General features: G+C 37.0%; 1 protein-coding gene across 14 annotated transcripts in view; it reads right to left on the reverse strand.

The window, feature by feature from the left end:
• Nucleotides 1-21633, reverse strand: part of DMD (dystrophin) — a 1043395-nt gene that overhangs the window by 928578 nt on the left and 93184 nt on the right. The window lies entirely within an intron of this gene.

A 21633-nucleotide genomic window follows, 5' to 3' on the forward strand; every position in this document is an offset into this window, starting at 1 on the left:
AGCATGCCAGTGTGCTTTACATAAATGTATACAAATAAAGCTATTCTATGTTTTTAAACATTTTTTGCATACTTTTGTATCCTGTATATGTTGCATATACACACAGATACACATAATTTTAACATATCCCTGTTGTCCATTTGCTTGGAGACTTCTACATGTATATATTTGAACTACAGAATTCTATTTTCAGCAGCCTGCTGTCCAGTTTATATACTTCTGCCTAACTTCTTCCCAGAGTTATCAAGTTAAGCCAGAGTCTGCCAAGGAAATACACTGATTTAAAAACACTATTTTCTTAAAAGTTACAAGCTGTAATAACATTTTGATTTTTTTTTTTTTTTTCTCCCAAAAAGGAAGATAGGAAAGGAAAATAGAAGATCATTACTGCCATAACATATTTGCAGACCCTGAAAACATCTCAAATGACCCAAAAATATAACACTTTACATTAGACGGCTGTAATTTTTCCATTTTCAATTCTTTCATACATTCACAGCTTGGACTACCCGATGATACTCTACATAAGCCTATCCTGAATGTGTCTATTTCAAATGTCTTGTTTGTAGTAGTAAAAGACTGCCTCATTAAGTTAGGAAATCAAAATGTATAAATTTTGCCACACAGTTGTAATAAAACATAAAAAGAAATCACCTATCTGTTGCAGAGGTTTTCATCCACCCGAAGTTGGAGGACGACAAACTTTATGTTTTGGTGAGCTATTACAGTGCTTCCTGCTGTAATGTGCCTGAAAACTGGTCTAGAAATAGATGAGAAATAAGAGTTTGAAGCCAGGGGTGTTTTCATGAGTAATATACCTAAAATTTAAGGTACAACAAAGATCTGTTTGATATTCATTCCTTCCAACATTATTTCACCATTATAATTATATACATTTTGACTCAGTTCCTCAGGAATGCTCAAGGACTGCTATTACTGTAGCAGTATGATGACTATTTGGTTGAATGGAGATAAAAAGCAGTTTCTGCCCTGGAAGACCATACATATTGAATTTAAACTGCACACATAGCAACTAAAGATATTATCAGATATAGGATAATGTACTGAAGCTTGTCCAATTGTCAGCTGGTATTGTGATAAAGTAAAAGAAATGTTATTAAATCCCTATCTCCACTCAAACCCACTCTCACAGAACAGTCGACTTCCCAGGGTACCAAATTGCCAAAAAGGCCAACCTTATCTGCAGACAACTGTCAGAAAAGCTTGAGATATAAATATTGTCTGCCTGATGTAATTATTTCTGATAAATTTATAAACCACAGTTTTGTTGAGTTTTCTAATCTCAATGTACTGCAATTTGATGTTCGCATGGAGTTAGGATAGTATAATAATTAGTCAAGCTAAGTAGTAAGAACTGTTACAAAATATTCTTGTCTCTGCTTTCTCATGCAAAACACTTCTGCCACCTCATGTTTCTTTGCACAGCGGCCGAGGTTTGCAGACTTCAGGCAGTCCTTACTGATGGTCTCTTCTCCTGCATCCCATTTTCTTCCTTATCTCTTGACTGTGCTCCATTTACACTTCCCTTTCAGTACTACAAGGAAAGATCTGGGGCAGCTTCTGAGTGAAACCATCACTTCAAACTCCTTGTGCTCCTCAAATCCACAAAACTTTGATGCACTATCCTTTGCACACCATCTCTTAAAAGTAAAGTACTGTCTTAGCTTTCCTACACTTTCTAATGCCAGCTAAGAGAAGAACCAGGGTATTTCACAGAATCATAGAATAGCCTGGGTTGAAAAGGACCACAATGATCATCTGTCTCAACCCCCCTGCTATGTGCAGGGTCACCAACCACCAGACCAGGCTGCCCAGAGTCACATGCAGCCTGGCTTTGAATGCCTCCAGGGATGGGGCATCCACAACCTCCTTGGGCAACCTTTTCCAGTGTGTCACCACCCTCTGTATATTTAGGTGCTCTCCATGTGTGTTTTTCATTGGAACAGCCCTAACAAGATGAGTTGTAAACCAGACCTCTAAGAAATATGGACCCATGCTGAGGATTCTTAAAGGCTCAGTCTCACTGTAAGGATTTCCTACACTGCTTGAGAAAGACAAATAAGATGTAAACCAGTGCCCTTCTGCAGTGCACTTGAAGTAAGGAAAGACCATGTATTTCCTCTAAGCTTCAGTCTATAACATAGCTTTTTTTTCCTTTATTTCTTTGGAAATACAGACCCTTAAATCCCTTTCCTGATTTTTGGACTTTTTTTCTCCTTGTCTTCTGTTGTTATTCTTTTGCTTGATATTTTTGACCATTCTGCATTCCCACCATAGTCCTACTTTAACTAAACTAAAATAAGCTTCTCTATTAGAAAATTGGAGCTAACATTTACATTATGTTTTTAGTAAAACTTTATTTATTAAAAACAAGCAAAAAAAAAGAAAAAAAAACAGAAAAACAAAACAAAACAAAAAAACCTACTGCAACAGCAAATCATAGAATATGCTTCAGAATACTGGTGCTACTTTCCCAGTGCTGTTACTCTGATCCATAACTATATTCTGTGCCAAGAAAGTAAAAGTGTGACCGAAAGTACAAGCATGCAGAAAGTGGTGACCCATTCTGGAGCTCTAATTTGATCCTGAATCCCCTGAGTATTTTTTTCCAGCACTCTCATGTAGGACTGAAGCCCCATACTGCATACCCTGTGAATTCTTATGTGATCACATTTAGAGTGATTTCACCAGTCTGCAGTGAAATTAAACCTTCTTGAATACATCTCACTGATAAGGCTTAATTCAGTTAAACTGACCATTAAGATTAGAGTAAATTGAATTGCTCTATCTCAGACTTGCTGATAATCTCTTGAAACAGAACAAATCTGGACTTTCCAGACAATGAGTTATGGTGCTCAGTCGAATTCTCTCCACTGCTCCCCTCCCTTACTTCTCACCACCAAAACTCCATACTCAGAAGAATATGCTATACAATGCTTGCCAAAAATTTGCTGGTTTGTTCCTAATTCATTAAACAGTCTGAAGTTGCAAACAGAAAGCAATTTGCAAATGCTAAGTTTGATAATACATCTAAGACAAGGACTGTAAGATACCCTAAAATAGTAATCAGTTCTGTTAACAATTACTCAAAAATTGATGCTGACACTGGGCTGGAATCCAAGCAAACAAACTAATCTACCTTATTCAGACCTTATTCAGAGGGGTTTATCTTTAAGTAAAAAGTAATGATGCAGCAATAAATGTAGTTCTTTTCTTAGTCTTCCTGAACTGCAAAAGAATATATTTGTGGGAATATCAAGTAATAATTATATTTAAGAGTTTTAGAAAAAATATTATTCCTAATTTATTGAATACTAGTAAACTTTAAAAATTAATAAAATGTAAGGAACAATGCAAATAGGAATGAATTCCATGATTTCCATAACCACTGAAACTTTGATCCTGTGCTGTAGAAGCCAGTAGGAGTTTATTTAATAAAATAAATGTGACATTTGTCAAATTTTCTTCTTTATGCAGTCTGCTTTCATAGATATGTGTTTGGATGCATATGGAGATATATATGTTATGGATATATACATTTTCAGATTAACCAATTATGAAATTAATATAAGGCTCAGAATTTGCTGCTAGTCTTTTTTTTTTTTTTTTTTTTTTTTTTTTTTTTACACAGAGCATTAATACAGTAATGCCATTTCATAAATGGAATTGCAAAGATCAATATAAAAACTATTTTAAAGAGAAACATCTGAAGTGACATGGGATTCCACCTGCATTCATATGATGGAGGCATCAATCACATAAAGACAGAATCACAGAATCACAGAATAGTCCAGATTGTAAGGGACCTCAAGGTCTCCAACCCCCCCAACAAGTTAGAATTTGCACACAAAAAATGCAAATGCCAAATAAATGTTTTGGGTCTTTGTGTTCTCTCCAGATCTTCAAATCCTGATTTGATAGATTTCTGAAAGAAAAGCTGCCAGTCAAGCTTAAAATTACAGATTTGGTGCAAAAGCTACAAAGTGTGTTACAAAGAGGTTGTTCTACTAGATTTTATCCCTGAGGAATCAGTATCATTAGAGAATTCACTTGACTCTGGGTCACACGTTTACCTCTCTGCAAAGAATTAATGGAATACCAATAAGTTAATTCTTAAAGGACCTATGACTGACCAAAGTCCATTTACATTTAAGGTTAAATTTGATTGGAGCTAACAGAATTGAATTACTTTGAGATGTTTTCAGGTCTGGGTTAAGAACCAGTGTTTTGGGGTAGATGAACAAGCATAAGCAAATTTAAGAAAAGTCAGCTATCGAAACATCATAAGTTCAAAACTTCATTATGAGAAATTCTTTTTCACGTATTATTTCCTATGATATCATCTTTGTTAAGTATAGCTGGCCCTTGGATGCATCTTTACAAATCCTGCACCAAACAAGGTAATGACTCACTAAATGTGACTGCTAGAAGGACTCTCCCACATATACAGTGCAATTAAGACAGAATAATAAAACAACTAACAGAAGGGGCTTGCAGCTTTACAATCCCTTTGAGCTCCCATACCACTAATAGCCCATTTTGTTTTAACATTCATGTATCTCAACAGAAAGCTTTGTGAAGAATTCTACTCCAGTCAGGGGGTGCCAATGCAAAAATTAATATACAAGATTGCCTGGGATCTAATAAAATCTAAATGTGCCACTGCTACTGAATAGGCAGAAGGTAAAGCATTAAGAACACATAAAACAGCAGTACATGCATCTTCCTTGGTTTACTATCTAAGCATATGTTTTCTTCTTTTCCAAAACCATTTTGTGGAGCAGTATTACACCAGTATACCAATTACCATCATCAAATGGCCCACTACATGCATGATGAGTAGATGAGTAATCCTACTGATCTGAAAGTTGAATGTGTACAAACAAGACATGCCTCCAGTTATATCTTTAAGTATGAGTTCTTCATCTCTTTAAACATGAAGGAAGTTAGCAGAGCTATCTAGAGACAACTCGATAAACTGTTAATCATACCAACATTTCAGAACCTTTTTTTTTCCCTTTTCATTGATCTAAAATAACATCTAAAAGCAAAGAGCTAAGAAGCAAAAATCTAAAGGCAATCTTACATTTTTTTCATTTAAAACAAGGTGAGACTCTAGCTGTAAATGGACACATAAATCTTCACTACAAAGTAGGTCAAAAGGTGTGAAGTAAGTTTCTAGTTACTGGAAATACTGACTTATTACTCCAAACAACTGCTCGGTGTTGGGCTTATGCTTGAGAACTATACTAAGAATTAATAAAATGCAGTTGTCACTCTCCTCAGCCACTTTTTTAAGTTCTTTTTGGTACCAACTTGATCACTTTTCTTTAGTTTGGACAGGACATGGACCTTGCAGGCCCAACTATGCAGCCAAGGATTGAGCACAGGCAAGGGCGTCAGAGAGGCTAAAGAACACACAGACCTGGGCTATGCCAGACCCTACAGCCAGATCCAAATGCCCCTCACTTGCTCAGTTTTCTACTCTGCACAAAGAGCACAGAGCACAGTGCTGCTCTCAGAGAAATGCTCTGATGCATTGGCAATGGGAACTGAGCATCAATGTACCCACTGCTTGCCTTGTTATTTAACCCAGCACAGCTTCTAAGTGTACCAGCAGACTTACAAGTTGCTTAACTGCACAACTCCTCTCAGTAAAGAAACACACATTTTTTTTCCTCTGCACTCCCCATTTCAGCATATCTTCACCTTCCAGCTTGTATACAAACTGCAGGTTATAACTCTCCACAAAGCCAAGGCTTGGCTGTATCCTTGTACTCTGTACACAGTACTCTGCACTCACATCAAATGGCAAATGGCTAGATAGAAACAAACTACCTCGAAGATCTCTGAGAATATTAAATGATGCCCTTTTAAATGGATCAATGCCTAGTGCACTGTAACTACCATAAACCCCACCCACTTCTGGAGCAGACTCATCGAACCAAATACATCAGGCATTAAAGAACATTAGTATCTAAAAGCTAGTCTCTTCCCAAGAACTACTAAGTATTGACCAGGCAAAAATGCAAAAAAAAAAAAAAAAAAAAGAGAGAGAGAGAGAGAGAAAAGAAGACACTGACAGCTCACTTTCATCTTCAAAGTAGGGCATATACTAAGCAAGTTTCTAAGAACCTTTGGCAGGCAGTCAGCATTAGCTGACTTCCTATACTTACCTTAAAGAAAAGGTGATGGATAACCTGCTGTTCATCTTCAGAAAGCCTAACTACTTGCTGCTAAAGAGAACTTGATAATAAGCAGTTTATTTACACAATTTAGAATCATAAGGATTGAAAAGGCCACTAAGACCATCCAGTCCAACCACCAACCCATCATACCCTACCCTCTGACCATGACCCTCAGTGCCATATCCACTCATTCTTGAACACATCCAGGGATGATGACTCCAGGGCTTCCCTGAGCAGCCCGTTCCATTTTATTCTCTTACTATTTTTATTTTACTCTTTTTTTTTTTTTTTTAATTTATTCTTTGTTATTCCTTTATTCTCATTGGAATTAAATTTTCCCGACTGATTTTTGCAAAATAACTATATACAGAAATAACAAATTGAAAAGGTTCACTTAGTTTGACTGGAGCCCACTTTCTCCTTGCCAGCAGAGATAAGAACACCTTGAAACATGGAAGTTTTCCTATCTTGCAAGCCTTATTGAAACAGTTGCAGCTTTGCAAAATTTTGTGTTTCAACAACAGGGGAAAATAGAGTATGATTTTCTTTCCCAACCAGATTCTTTTATTTGTTTTCTCTACAAAGTCACTTAGCCTTGGGCTAATGTTGCCAAAGAGTCTTTTTGTTGTTGTTGTTGTTGTTGTTGTTGTTAGAACAAACCATAATACCAGGCAGTAGTAGCAGCAAAAATGTCAGCAAAGCCCAGTATTACTGTCTTTAAATAAATATTTACAACATAGTTGAAAATTTGTGAAATATGTTGATTGTTTAATCTTTATTTTCTTAAATGTTATTTTGTATTTCATTATATTCGCTTTCCTATCCATGTGATAGGATTCATACCTAGGAGAGACTTATTGAGAACTTTGACGGCAAATATTCTAAGGATAACCTTATTGGCAAGAAAATGCTTATTGTCTCTGTAGGAGAGATAGAAGACAAAGAGAAATACATGACTACACAGCAGATTTCTCCTTTGAGACACAACTAACTACAAAATCTGAAAGAACATACTCTAGCTACTGAAGGGGGAAGGGGAAAGAGAACAGCCTTAACATTTGGCTTCTCTGTCTGTTCTGTACATCACAGGAATCAAAGGGAATGTGAGATTAAAGATAAGCCTTAGTTTTAACCATTTTATTACTGCATATAGAATGTGACATATATGTAGAAGAAGCCTGAATTTACATTACCCAGAATCTTATATTTCAGATGCTGGTATGGCACTATCTAGAGTCATTTCTCCACTTCATTTTCATTGTTGAATTTGTTTTGTTATATAGCCTTGGTTTTAGGCTTTCAAATATAAAAGCAAATGGAAAATGGAACAAAATGAATCATGAGTTTGTGAAAAGAAGATTGCGCTAGATTAACCTGGTATCCTCCTCTGAGAAGATAACTGAACTTCTAGGCAAAGAAACAAAATGGATTTAGTCTCTCTGCATGTCAGTATTTGACAATGCCTCAAGTACCTAAGCTCTGGCTGACTAGAATTCACCAGTGCAAGACAGATTAAAAAAAAAAAAAGGCATGTTTAATGGAAGGCAAGTTTGAGAAAATAGAAATTCATAAAAGAATTGCAAGGCTAGTAAAAACAAGGTGAAACGTCAATTAGTGTGATGAAAGAAAATTGCTTCCTGATAGTTACTTGAGTAGTTTCTTAAAAAGTGATTCTGAGACAGAAGGCATTAAGAACCTTTGCACAAACATCTTATGCCAAAGACATCAAACGGTGACAGAAAAAAAGAGAATAACTGTCAGGAAAGGGAGAGATTAAAATCTCAAACGAAAAGAGTTGGACAGTATTTAGGACAACATTAGAAGAAACAGAGTGAAGTTCAGTAGCAGAAAATAAAGAAGCAATGGATATGGAATTTCTACAGTATTCTGTGGAATCAAAAATTATTTGAGTGTCTTAAGTACAAAATCAGACTTACTAGTGGTAGGTGGTTATTAAAAAAAAAAAAGGAAATTCAGTAATTGATTAAATCAGATGTTCCTTTTTCATGTTAGATAAAAGAATATTAATATAATTAACAGCTGTTCTAGATTCCAATGAATCAGCAATGTCAGATTTGAACAGCAACTCCTTGTTCACCTCCTTAAACATCACTACTGCTTTATCACTGGACTCTTTTACTTTCCCATTATCAACCTCTTACATTATGAACTAAGAATCAACAATCCAGTAAAACTGGTATGCACATCTTTATATGCACATGTATTTACAGGAACGTGCACAGATTTGACAAGAACGCTGGGAGAGCCCTTGAGGATTTGTCATGCACTTTGGCCACAATTACGTCATGCAATGCTAAGGCATGGGGCAAAGTGGTTGGAGTGCAGTATGGAAGAAATGGGCCTGGGAACATTAGTTGACAGTTGCCTGAACATGAGTTTGCAGCGTGCCCAGGTGGCTTGTATCAGAAATAGTGTGACTAGCAGGAGCAGGAAGATGGTCATCTCCCTGTACTCAGCTCTGGTGAGGCCACATCACAAGCGCTGCGTTCAGTTTTGGGCCCCTCAATACAAAAAAGATATAGAGGCCTGCCTGGAGGCATGTCAGAGAAGGGTAACAAGCTGGCAGGGGGTCTGGAGCACAAGTCTTATGAGCAGTGGCTGAGGGAACTGGGATTGTTTAGTTTGGAAGAGGCACAGAGAAGACCTTATTGCCCTATACAACTATCTGAAAGAAGGTAGTGGTGAGGTGGGGGTCAGCCTCTTCTCCTTTGTAAGCAGCAACAGGATGAGAGAGAATGGCCTCAAGTTGCACTAAGGAGGTACAGGTTAGATATTTGAAAAAATTCTTCTCTGAAAGAGTGGTCAGGCGCTAGAATGGGCTGCCCAGGAAGCAGGAAGGTGGTGTCCAAGGAGGTGTTCAAGAAGCGTTTAGACACAGTACAAAGGGAGATGGTTTAGTGGTGAAATACTGATAGCAGGTGGATAATTAGACTTGATCATCTTGGAGGTCTTTTCCAACCATGGTGATATTATAATTCTATGGTTCTACGAAAATTACCTACCTCTTTCTTAATATATTAATGCCTAGTCTTCATTTCTTTGAAATAGACAATTACTGACATGCCAGATACAAAAATAAAGAAGTTCCATTTTCACTTTCAAGCTTTTTGCGGATGATTGTGCTGAACAGAACCACATTCAGAATTTTAATGGTTTTATCAAAATGAAAAAAATGTTTGAGGATGTCTTTTATGCCTCAAGTCATTTCCTTCAGTTTTCCCCTGATTTAATTTCTCCTGGCAGGAAGCTATAGTGACCGCAAGAAACTCAGCCTTGCACGCATACACCACAATCAACTCTTTTATGAAATCACAGAATCACAGAATCACATATTAGATTTCAGCTATTTTTTATTTTATACACCAAAATACTCCGTATTTTAATATTCTATTCCCTTACAGGTACGATCAGCTTCTCTCTCCTGTTCAAGACATCTAATTAAAATCTAGAATTCTTTTGCCACTATTGCAGATCATCACATAGCTTTATTATTACCCTACCAGACTTTATGAACTTACTGTACTGATGCAGTTTACTTCGAGGACTCTAAAACAGCCACATTTCTTTTGTTCTCCTTTCAGAACTGAAGTACTAGAATAATGTAAGTATGTGTTCTGTCTTTACAGATACTCATGACCTACCCACAGTATGTCCAGGAGAGTAAAAGTTACTTAAAACTGGTGTCCAACACCTTAACTGAGGTTTGAGCCCTTAGTTAAGAACAGTCATGTCTTGGATGGTTAGTAGCAGAGGAATTTCTTGCCCTAAAGAGCTGATTTGGGCTTACTCTAGCATTTGTGCTTGTTTTCTTTCTTTAAATTTAATTAGCCCACACACTTTTGGTGGATTCATATTTGTAGATTAGTAGTGACACAAGTGACTAAAACTTAAATCTGTTAGTTTTTTTAGCACAGCTGTTGTATTTATATGTCATTATACCTCCTGCCCAAAAGTCTCAAACTCAGTTTTCAGGGTGTTTTCAGAGATGCAGCATACATCTTCATTGTCATTTACTTTTCATAAGAGAAACATGAATTTTCTTCTGACAAAATTCCTTCACCAATTCACATTCTCAGTTTCAAAATCCATTAATGCTTGTCATCAGCTTGTCAGCTGCTTAAAACCAAGCTTCTTTACAGCAATCAGTCAATGTCTTGAAATCAATTATGAGTAACCTAAAAATATTTCAAATTAAATGTGTCATTATTACTTAGTCCGATTAATTCAATTGATTTTATAAGAGATTAAAAAGTAGGTAGAAAGTTTGAATCAATTTTATTTAACTGTCCTTTATTAAATAAATAACTTTTTTAAAGTTCCAGGAATTTAAAAGTGAACTGTTTTTTTTCTCTTGCCAATTATATCATTTTTATATACAACCTTCACCCACAAGGAAAAACACACACAAATGAGACAGAAAAAAGAAAAAAAAAAAAAAAAAGCCTATTATACTCAGACGGAGACATGAAGAGAGCAAGCAGATCACTAAAAAAGTTGCTTAGAATTGTTTTTCACTTTGATCCTCCTCTTTAGAAGTTATCTGGGACAGCCACATCGTGCTGCAAATGCATTTAACAAACCACCAAACCAATGCTTTTACAAACAGTATTTATATCTTCTTTCAACAACCAGGCTGCTTTCTGGTATCTGATGAAGTTTACTCAGGACTTTGAGCTGGCTTCATGTTTAAATTAATCTACAGATTTCCTGCTCATCATGATGCCCCCACACCACTGAAGTCACTCTTCCTTGAGTGTGTATTTTTTAAATAGTGATTTCTTTGAAAATTAAACATTAGGAAGTGCGGAACACAGAAGAAATGAAAGTTTCTAAAAAGCTGGCAATGCAAAGAATTAAATGAGTAATAAATAGTGAAGTTCCTTTACTGTTAGGTCCCCATTCCAACCGTAGAATCTAATATTTCATAATGATTTTACTTTGTTGTCTCCACTACCTTTTCTATTTGGTGGCAACATTTCCAATTTGAAGAACAGAAAACTGAATCCAACTGTGATTCAGAACTGATTTCTGTGATTCAGAGAACAAAATCTGTAAATGAAGTTAAACATGAGATTAAATCTAGGTATCAGCTACAGAAATTCCCATCAATACCTAAACTTTTGCTTTCCTCCAACTGTGGCACATGTATGTTCTCCATACAGAAGCAGATGGTGCCTGACCTAGCGTTGATCCAAGACAGGGAAACTTTGATTTGCCTTAAACATCCTGCATCGTGGTTCAGTTCTCAGCCATTGCCAAAGGTCATGTTGCAGCTTATGGCAACCTGAAATAATACTTTGTAATTTTTCAGTACCCCAGAATGAAACATTTCCCCATGTAACAAATACCATAAAACTGGGTTTATTTCAAAACATACCATATGTTTTTGCCCTTTTGTCTTCCTTACATTTACTGTCTCCAGTGATTTATTTTCTGTGTATTCACTTACACAATTAATTCCATTCAGTATCTGTCCATTTTCCATTAAATACTGGTGTTTTTCTTCACCCAGAAGAAACACACAAATCATGCTTGCTAGTGCCTGTTGAATTAGGAATTTGGGTTCCAGACACTGAGAAAAATAATAATACTCACTGAAAATTTCCAATTCTTTGGTAGAATTTATGCTGGGAATTTTAGGACTTAGGTTTTCAGCAAGAAAATCTAAAAAGTACTTGGAAGCACTGACAGATGAGACCAGAAAAAAGAATAAACTTTCTTGCCTGAGGTTGAGTCGTCTTCTGTATAAAGGCATAGGTGAGTTCTAAATCTGGTCTGCTATCTACTGCATTCCCAGTTGGGATGTATGTGAAAGTACCAGAAATATTTCTAACGTTTTAGTGTCGATCTCCAGTTTCCAGAAACACTTGATTTCTTCTAGTTATTTTGTGCAGTATTGCTATGCTAATATGCTACTAATACATTGCATCAATTCTTGCAGTACACTTTATAAGGATTTCTAATACTTATTTTCTTTTTCTTTGTTTTTTACAATCAGATAGCATTCGTAGTGAAGGTCATGAAGCTTGCCTTTACAGCAACATAAAGGACATACAGCAATCTGTCCTTTTACCAGCCCAGCCTACTTGCTTAATTAATCTGTAATTCTATTTTAATTTGATTGTTAGACTTCTTAGCAAATAGCTGAGACCAAATCCTCTAAATTGTTTGTTACAGTCCTTTCCCTCCAAGGCTTTATTTTTAAGATTCTGAACCTAACTGAATGTAGTGAATTGTGCTGCATATATTGGTTCCATCAGAAGAATTATTTATGTTCAACAGCTGCATTGTAATGTTTAGATACATTATGTAAAGGAAACAACAACAACAACAACAAAAAAAAGCCTGGATTATCTACCTCTTTGTGAGCCTAAATACAAACTACTTATTTCATAATGAATACAATATTCTCCAGGGAGTATCACACGTCCTTGAGTCCTTTGGATTTTGCATTTGAAGTAGAGGTGAAATAAGCATAAAATCACACACAGATACACATCTGTGGATGTTTTTTCATTGTCTCTGAACTTAGGGTCACATGCACGTTGTTTTTTTTCAGCAAAAAAGAGTTAAGTTACCTACAAGACACAGGTTTGCAACACACAGACCTTAGATGATAGGACTGGTACACTTACTTCCTGGCCTTTTAAACCTCCAATTTTGATCCACATCTATGAGAAAAAAACCTAAGCAAAGTCACCTTTTCTTATTGTAATCTGTACTCAACCCTGTTTATCAGCCTCTAACTTCTGTCGTTTTTTTTTTTTTTCTTTTTTTCCAGTTGAGAAAACAAGGGCTAGTTGGAAACAAATCAAGTACTTTCAAATACAGGGTGATTCAAGCACTGGGACCAATGTCAGCGAACACAGACCAGTATCCATCTCTGACATAGTCACCCAAAGCTCCACTTTCAGCCGGCAGAGAGGAATTGGCACGTTTGGCTCAGGACTGATCTCACTCTGTAACTTTACATCCAAACTAGGCATCTGGGCTCCCTTTGTAAACAAGTCTTCACAATCTCAGACTAGAGCTGGCATCTATTATCAAATGAATCATTTCTTTGAAGGGCATATTTCTCCCCACTGACTAAATGGGAACCTGAGGTGATTACCTGAGGCCTACTGCTTTACATTATAGATTTCTACAGTAAGGTAAGTACCAACATAAGTCATGTCATTTATTGGATAGTGACAGGGATTATTAATTTGCGAGCAGAGTTTGCCCAGATAACCTCTCCCTGCCATCTAAATGCTTCCAATGATTCACAGCCAAAAGGAATTGTGTATTAGATTGGAAGTTAAGAAAAATTTCTTCTCAGAAAGAGTGGTGAGGTATTGGAACAGGCTGTCCAGGGAAATGGTGGAATCACCATCCCTGGAGGTGTTCAAGAACTATGTGGATGCGGCACTGAGAGACAAGGTCAGAGGGCACAGAGGGATCGATTAGGGGTTGGACTGGATGATCTTAATGATCTTTTTCATCCTTAATGATTCTATGATTCTAAGAATTATCGTGCCCCAGAAACTGTGTACTAACCACGCTTGTATTTTTCACATGACTTGTCACAGTCACTTCCAAAGTCCATCTGTAATTTCACTTCCAAAATATTCCATGGCAATAAATCCCACATCTCCATTATGTAAGATATGATGGGGGAAAAAAAAAAAAGAAAAAAGAAAAAAGAAAAAAGAAAAAAGAAAAAGAAAAAAGAAAAAGAAAAAAGAAAAAAAGAAAGCTCAGCAAACTCTGTTTTCAACCTGTTGTTCAATCGAGTCCTGTAATTGTGTTGTGCTGGGGAGATATAGTCCCTGCAAATCCTGGAATGCTAGACACAGGCAAGACTTCTCCCAGCATCCTGTGTGTGCTCACACATTGTTGCTTTCCGTTTCCAGAGGTAGGCACACTTCACTAGGGCTCTGTGCAGAACGATAGTAAGATTTAATCTGGGAATTATCCATTAAATGCTGCTCTAAAGTATAAATTAGGTTCTCTTGTTAAACTGCTAATTTGTGTTAGTGAGTCACTGTCCTAAAGACAGCAACACCTGAAAGCTAATAAAATTGACTGATATGTGAAAGATAGAAATAAATAGGATGAAAGTCTGCCCAAATTGGAAAGACTTTCCACTGATACATTTTAAAAATTACCTCCATTACTCACACTCCATTAAGTGTTCATTCCAACCACGTCCCACAGTTCAGCCATCAGGGTGAACATACTCTCTATGTGTGTGCATATACCCACTTCATACAGATGGCCAAGGACTGCTTCTCAGTACAGAGTTCATTTGTTCTAGCTTTCCTTTTTTTTTTTTTTTTTTTTTGCAATTAGATGAAATTTGGCCTCTTTACACTTTTCGGATGGACGGAAGGTCTGTAGCCTAACACAACACCCAGCAAATGCCTCCATGGAAACTTCCTCCTAACTTATGTTGCTGCAAGTCCTTCATTAAAGACCGAAAATAACCCACGAAACTGTTCTGCTTCAATAAACACAGCTTTCTCCAGTGGCAAACTCTTCTGCCAGAAAATGTTAAACCAGTTTTACAATATAATGCAATTCACCCTGTATGTGTGGGATTCATTACAACAGGGATTAAAATCAAAGCTTAGTGTCATGTGAAGCATGCAGTAGGGGATTTGAGACCGAGTTCAGTTGCTGGACACTAGGCCTGCTGAATTGTACTCACTGCTGAGTTACAATAACACATATAGCTTTGGAATAAAGGAGTTTGAGGGTGAAGAGAGATCCTTCAGAGAGACTTAATAATACAGAGATCTTATCACACACTAAAAGAAAAACCCTAAGCATTGACCTGGTGGGAAATTTATAATAGAAGCGGCAAAATGGCAAAACAGAAACAAAAAGTAACCACTATAAAATCCCACTGATCTCATACAGCACAGATGTTACACAAATGATAAGCAGATGTTTTTAGGTAGACTAAGTTTTAAATGATCCCACTGCTATCAATTGACATTCATGAAATATATTCAGTGGAAATGGCAGGAAGGAAGAAGCAGCTCGTGGGGAAAAGAGAACAAAATAAAAACATATATAAAGCATATGATGGGTTAAGCTGCACCACAGGAAAATGTTTGTAGAAGCAATAAGATAAAATCCCTAAAATTACTTTTCAGACCTTAAAAGCAACAATATTGATGGTCTCACATGCAAAATCCAGAGGAATATTCTAAGAAGATGTGAATAATTCATGGTTTCTGAGGCAGACATGAGACAGATGATCGGAGAACAATGAGGTATCCAGGTGTGCTCCTGCCAAGCACAGTGACAGGAGCACACTGTAAATCTGCCAGGGAGAAGCACATTCTCATCTACATCCCACCAAAACATTCCAAACTGGCTTCCAGAAGACATGTACCTGTTTTAACATCAAAAAGATGAAAAGCCCAGAGAAGGAGACTGGCTATTGAAATACCCTATGCATTCACGGAGAAAAAAAAAATGCTCACAGGCTCTAGCTTATGTTAGCATTGACCTTAAAGTAACTATCTGTTTAGAAATAAATAAAAACCTAAACCATATCCCTGCCTGTTCCTTCATCTTCCAGTGTCTCCCTAACTTAACTCCCCCTTACCCTCCTCTAACGTACACTGACATATTTTCCACAAATGTAGCTCTAATTCTTTTATCTGGAAAATAACTATCTTTGTTACACTGCTTGATTACTGTTGCTCACAGTGAGGGATTAAGTATGAATGGGGTTTCCTACTGTAAAATAATGCAATCAAAACAAAAATTTCAAGATCTCTTTTAATGAGAAGTAGTAACACAAAATGGTATGTTCCAGGATAAAACAACTGACAGGCGTATATGAAGCTGTAAATACCTCTACTATAGGCCTTGTACATCATACCCTACTTTCTCAATCCAGAGGGAACAGTAAGACAGGAGGGTCAAACTCATAAGATACTGAACTTTTCCAGTGTTCAGCATATGTCAGGGTGCCTACTTCACCCTGAACGATTATCCTCCTACCTTTCTCTCCAAAATACCTCCTGGTCTTTTCAGCTCATGAACATGTAACCCAGTTTAAAAGCCAGTCTCACAGGTAATGAGGCTTGTTTTGATCTCCTCGAAGACATTTTTATGCTTGAAAACATTCTTGCGTGAGCACAACATATGTCAAACCCTTAAAATGAACAAAACCACCACATTCAACAGATTCTGTCTGCAAGCTAGGTCTGAAAATAGGATAGCATGTGTAATTACTACTATGAATTTTCAGAAGAGCTCTTTTGGATATACATATATATATATTTTTTTTGTAAAGACACATGCTTCTTTTCTAAAACTGTTAGGCATAATTTCACATGCTGCACAGGACATATTTTATGGCTAAACAGTTGAAGTAAATGAACACGCTACAGATTACCCTTAAAACTTGACACCTCGAGACAAACAATTCAACTGTTTTGTAAAGAGGTATAAAAGAAAGAGCGGAAAAAAGAAGTAAGGTACAGTGTTCACTCAACCTAAGTTTATATGGACAACATGATTAGCTGCATTACAGACACACAGTCTTTATGAACACACACAGCTAATACGGACAGACATATATTCGAACTATTACCAAAAATCTTTGTTACTACTAACTTACCTAATTTGTTTTTAGTAATATATTTCTAGAACTATTGGAACAGCTGACCTTTCAACATTTTCCTTCTGAATTAATCTTGGATGAACAAGACTAATTGTTTATAAAATCACTTTGGAGACCAAGAGTGTTTTCAGATTTACAACTAGACACATTAATATAACTGGTGATGAACACTCAGATTTATTTTAAAAGTTAGTGTTGTAACTCCTTTTACCAGTTAAGTCTGACCAGACAGCTGTGTGCAGTAACTGAAGTTCTATTTCCCCTTTGCTCTTCTATTGGTCTCCTTCCTTCCTAACGCCTCAGAAGAAATCCCAAGTGAAGTGTCTCTGCACTAAGACCACAGAGAAAACCACAATGCAATTAAAACTGTGCCTTTTTCTGCATATGCCTTATGCTTGGAGAGAGCACAGATAGGCTCCTAGCAAATGCTGACAGCGTATTTGTCATTCCTAGCCACTTTGCCTGGAAGATTTCACAGGCACTTCAGCATAAACCAAAAGCACACTTCCATGTTGCTCTGTGGTTGCACATGCCAACATAGGTAGTATGTGCTCATCTGCTACACTGAGTGGAATCAACAGCTCAGCTTTACACTGCCTCAATTAAAATACCAATCTTCTCCCTCAGACAAAAGGGAACATCAGTTCTCTCTCCCCCAGGCACAGAATAGCCTCTTTTCTGAGCTGCACTTTCTCAGAAAGACTTTCTCAGGTGCTGTTAGGAGGCACCCCCTTATTTCAGACAACTCTAAGGCCGCAAAAGGGCTGGGGTCTGTGGAAAGGTCTGTGGAAGGTGGACCTTTCCCTAAAAAATGGCAGAATGGAGATGGATGACCAGGGCAACACAGTCTTAGTTCTTTCATAAGACTACAGGTAGACTATCATTGTTAATCTCGAGTGTGCTTGATATAACTCATTATTTAAAAGTTGCAGTTATAAAGTTTCTTGAAAAAAACAGTATGAATACTGTAAAACTGAAGTTTGTTTTAAGATCTATTTCTAAAAATCCATTGTTTTCTCCACTATAAGATTCAGTGGCTGTAGGATCTCCCATAGCCAAACCTCAGCAGCCTTTCTGTGGTTTTAGACCTGGTGCCCTTGAGAGTCTTCTCTAAAAGGCGCTGCACAGGCAAGTCATGGGATGACAAAGCCCATCAAGAAAGAGCTACTTTTCAGGTGCCCTACAAGCGTGGGATTCCTGGGTGTACCAGCTTCAGTCATTAAGCTGTGCCAGTTCATCAGAGCTGTATCACGACAGGCTGTGGTCTCCTCCTGCCCTAAAGCTTATGCAACTAGCAGTGAGAACACAGAGTTGCTTAATAATAGGTAAAGGCAGTGAAAGAATGCAAGTGTTGTACAAACACAAGGACAATGATATATGCTAGCAACTAACTGGAACATGAGCTGAGCATGAGCTCATCACAACTGTCAAATCGATATTTAATTGTTTGGAGAGGACTGAACACAGGGAATAAGAAGAGGCATGAAAGAAGGAGCCACCTACTTTCAGTGCAGCCTTGAACTCATCGTCACCTACCTGGGGACAACAACCCACCCATCAGCAGAGGTACCCCTGATGTCAGCTGTCAGGGAAGCACAGAAAAGCTTAGTTTTCTAAAATCGTCATGAAGAAGTCTCATACCACGAGTTTATAACTGACACATGTAACTTCTATGAGGGTATTTGTGTTGTCCAGCCTGGACAATTAGAAGCTATACTGATGTTCACTTTAAATAGGACACAAAGGGCAGAATTCAAAAGTGATCTCAGCTGTGGGGACTAAAACATATTTCCCAGCTCCAGATTCCCTTTGAGCATTCTGAGTAGATCTCAATTCTGTATGAGAGTAAGACACAAAAACACAGCACCTCCTTCTTTCCTGCTAGCCACCCATGCTCCTAGGAGGCAGGAGCCTCGTGGAGATCACCACACACACAAGGCAGCTGGAACCCACATGCACATTGTCAGGAGCTGTAGCACTGCAGCCAACCACATTGCAAACCTGTTACATCGTTTAGATGCAGGTTTGAGATGGAAAGTCTTCCCCCTCCGTTAACTACATGGTAAGCCCAGTATTCCAGTGTAGGCATTTAATACGCCTGAAGCTGGATGATGCAAATTCCTCCCTGATCTCTTTGTTCATACCCACAAATGCACCCATTGTTGCTCATTAGCTGTAATTTGAGAGCTGATTTTCTGAACAGAGCACATGGGAGTGTGAATTGCTTAGAAATTTAGCACTTCCCTGAATACTTGGATGTGCAGTTATTGTTCATCAACCTCATCGACCACAGCACCTGCATACAAATTCTAACAACACACATGACACCACACTGATCCTGCACAGATATTTTTATCCAGGGGTTTTCATATTCAAAAATCTTCTAGAGAATGCAAGGACAAGGCCTAGCCTGAAATTAACTTCTATTAAGGCATTTTAGCTTATCTCTCATGCATAGCATAATTATCAGGTACAGATTCAGTGGCCATTAAAAAATCTGTCAATAGAAGAGATTATTACAAAAAATCATTTTCCATTTATTTAAACTTGTATTCTGCTTTCTGGATTTCTATATGGAAAGTAATATTTTATGCAATAACTATCACAAATTAAGTAACATCAGAAAACTGCAAAAGAAAACAAACAAACAAAACAAACAACAAAAAAAGATAACTCCTCCCAAGTCATTACACAAGTAGTCCCAATAAAAAGAGACTGTTTCTCTTTCCACATTTTTTTTTTAAATACACACTGTCTGGAAGTTCAGTTCTCCTTCTCTAATTCTCTCTCAAGAGGGAGTTCCCATATGACCCAGCTGCCTGTGCTTGAAAAATTTATTAACTGGCATGATTTGCTTTATTTAGAATAAAAAGAATATCTCTTTTCCATTATTACTGCAGGGAGCAGAAGGCAACGCTAGCTCATATCAACCCAGTGCTTAAAGGTTTCTTTGTCCTTCTTATGACCTTCTGCTAAATAAATTGTATATTAAAATTCAAAATGATACAAAGAGAATCAAAAAGAAAGATTTTTTCCCAGAGTTTCTTGTAAAATTATATAATCATTCTGTTTTAACTGTTAAATCCCACCTATTTCATTGGAAGGTGAATTCAGTTGTGTAGCAATGGAAAATAACACTTTCCAGAATCTCAATAAAGCAAAGGTTTACCACCATATTTACAAGTTATAGACAGGTCTAGCTTTATTTTAAACTTATCTCTAAATTATTTAGTAAGTATTTCTAAAATAATTTCACAATAAATTTCCTTGTTCCTGCTACATTTTTCACTAATGTGAAAAGAGAAATAAAACCCACTGAACTGACTATAAGTAATGCTTAATGTAAGAAAAAGGGAAAAAGAAAGAAACATCTTTCTGGTGCACGTAATAGCATACACATGTTTTCCCATTCTCATTCCTCTTTTCCCATTTACAGTCAGGCAAATGACTCATTTTGATAATGTGGTAAAAATTTGGTGTTAATAAAATATGGATGAATGAAACAAATAATTTGAACTTATATTTTCCTTCATGCCCACAGCTTCACACTGGAAAAATTCATTTTGTTTCAGAAAAAAAAATAATAAATAATGTGAGACATTTCAAAAAAGAATATGGTCCAAATCCAACATGCAGTAACATTTTGTGTTTCAGTTTTCTAGAGGCTAAGGCTTTCCAAATAGCAGGTATTTTGACAACTCAGGTCAGTGTACAAGGGAGGCAAAAGCTGTGTGGGTTTACTGGGAGTATCTTGGTAGCATTTATCATGACTTGGATAACAGCACTTAGGCAGAAATGGACAATCGTTTTTTTTTCTTTGGTTGGTTAATTTTACATGTTTGAAAAATTAATGGAAACTTGGCCCCATTTAACTTAGTGACTTCCTGACATTTATCACTGACTTCAAAGGGACATTTGTTGTTATTCTGTGACAGCATTTTACAGTTCAGTGCTGCTGCATTTTATGGGTTCAGTGCTACTAAACTTCCTCTGATCCAGGAAATATTGGTTGCATCCATCTTGAATCAGACATGAAAACACAGCTGTAATCTCAAATTTGGACAAACTTAATTACTAAATATTCCACAATATCACCAGAAAGTGAGACAATGTCTTGTTCAGGCCAAATTCAGTCCTTGTAAGAAATACCAGGATGATGACAGTGAACAGACCGATGTAGTGTGAGTCTCCTACATCAATTTACCTCAAGTTTGACTCTAGTACATCATTGTAAGCACAAGAAAAGCTCTGTTTCTTCTTATAGCTCGTTTTCTCTGTGACGCTGACTATCAGATCCCAGTTAATGCCAGTGGAAAACAGAGTTCTTACTCTGGAACTTTTTTACTGGGAAATGAAAACTTCTACTGTGTATAAACCTTAATGCAAGAAAAATAATGAAGCACACGAGAAGACATAACTGTTGTAGGTATACTGTGTCGTGTTAAAAAAAATACCTCCAAAATGCATACACTCCTGTTCATGGAGGCTACCTGAGTACTGTAACTACCCAGAATCAAACATACTTGTATGAAACTCCAGAATCAAATGTACTTGTATGAAACTAAGACATAAATCCAGGGCTAGAGACAACAAACACAGTCAGAGTTTCCAAGTTCACAATTAAGCATGATGCTTTCTTCTGTCCTAGAAAACCCATTCCAGTCAAAGGTAAAGGTGACAACAGACTTAAAAAGAAGGTGGAATGCACAGTACAGTGCTCCAGGAAAACATACAGGGCATCAAGAAACCTGGTAATTATGGCCTCTTCAAAAACTTGTA

This window comes from Tympanuchus pallidicinctus, unplaced genomic scaffold (assembly GCF_026119805.1).
Source record: "Tympanuchus pallidicinctus isolate F22 unplaced genomic scaffold, pur_lepc_1.0 scaffold14, whole genome shotgun sequence".
NCBI lineage: Eukaryota > Metazoa > Chordata > Aves > Galliformes > Phasianidae > Tympanuchus > Tympanuchus pallidicinctus.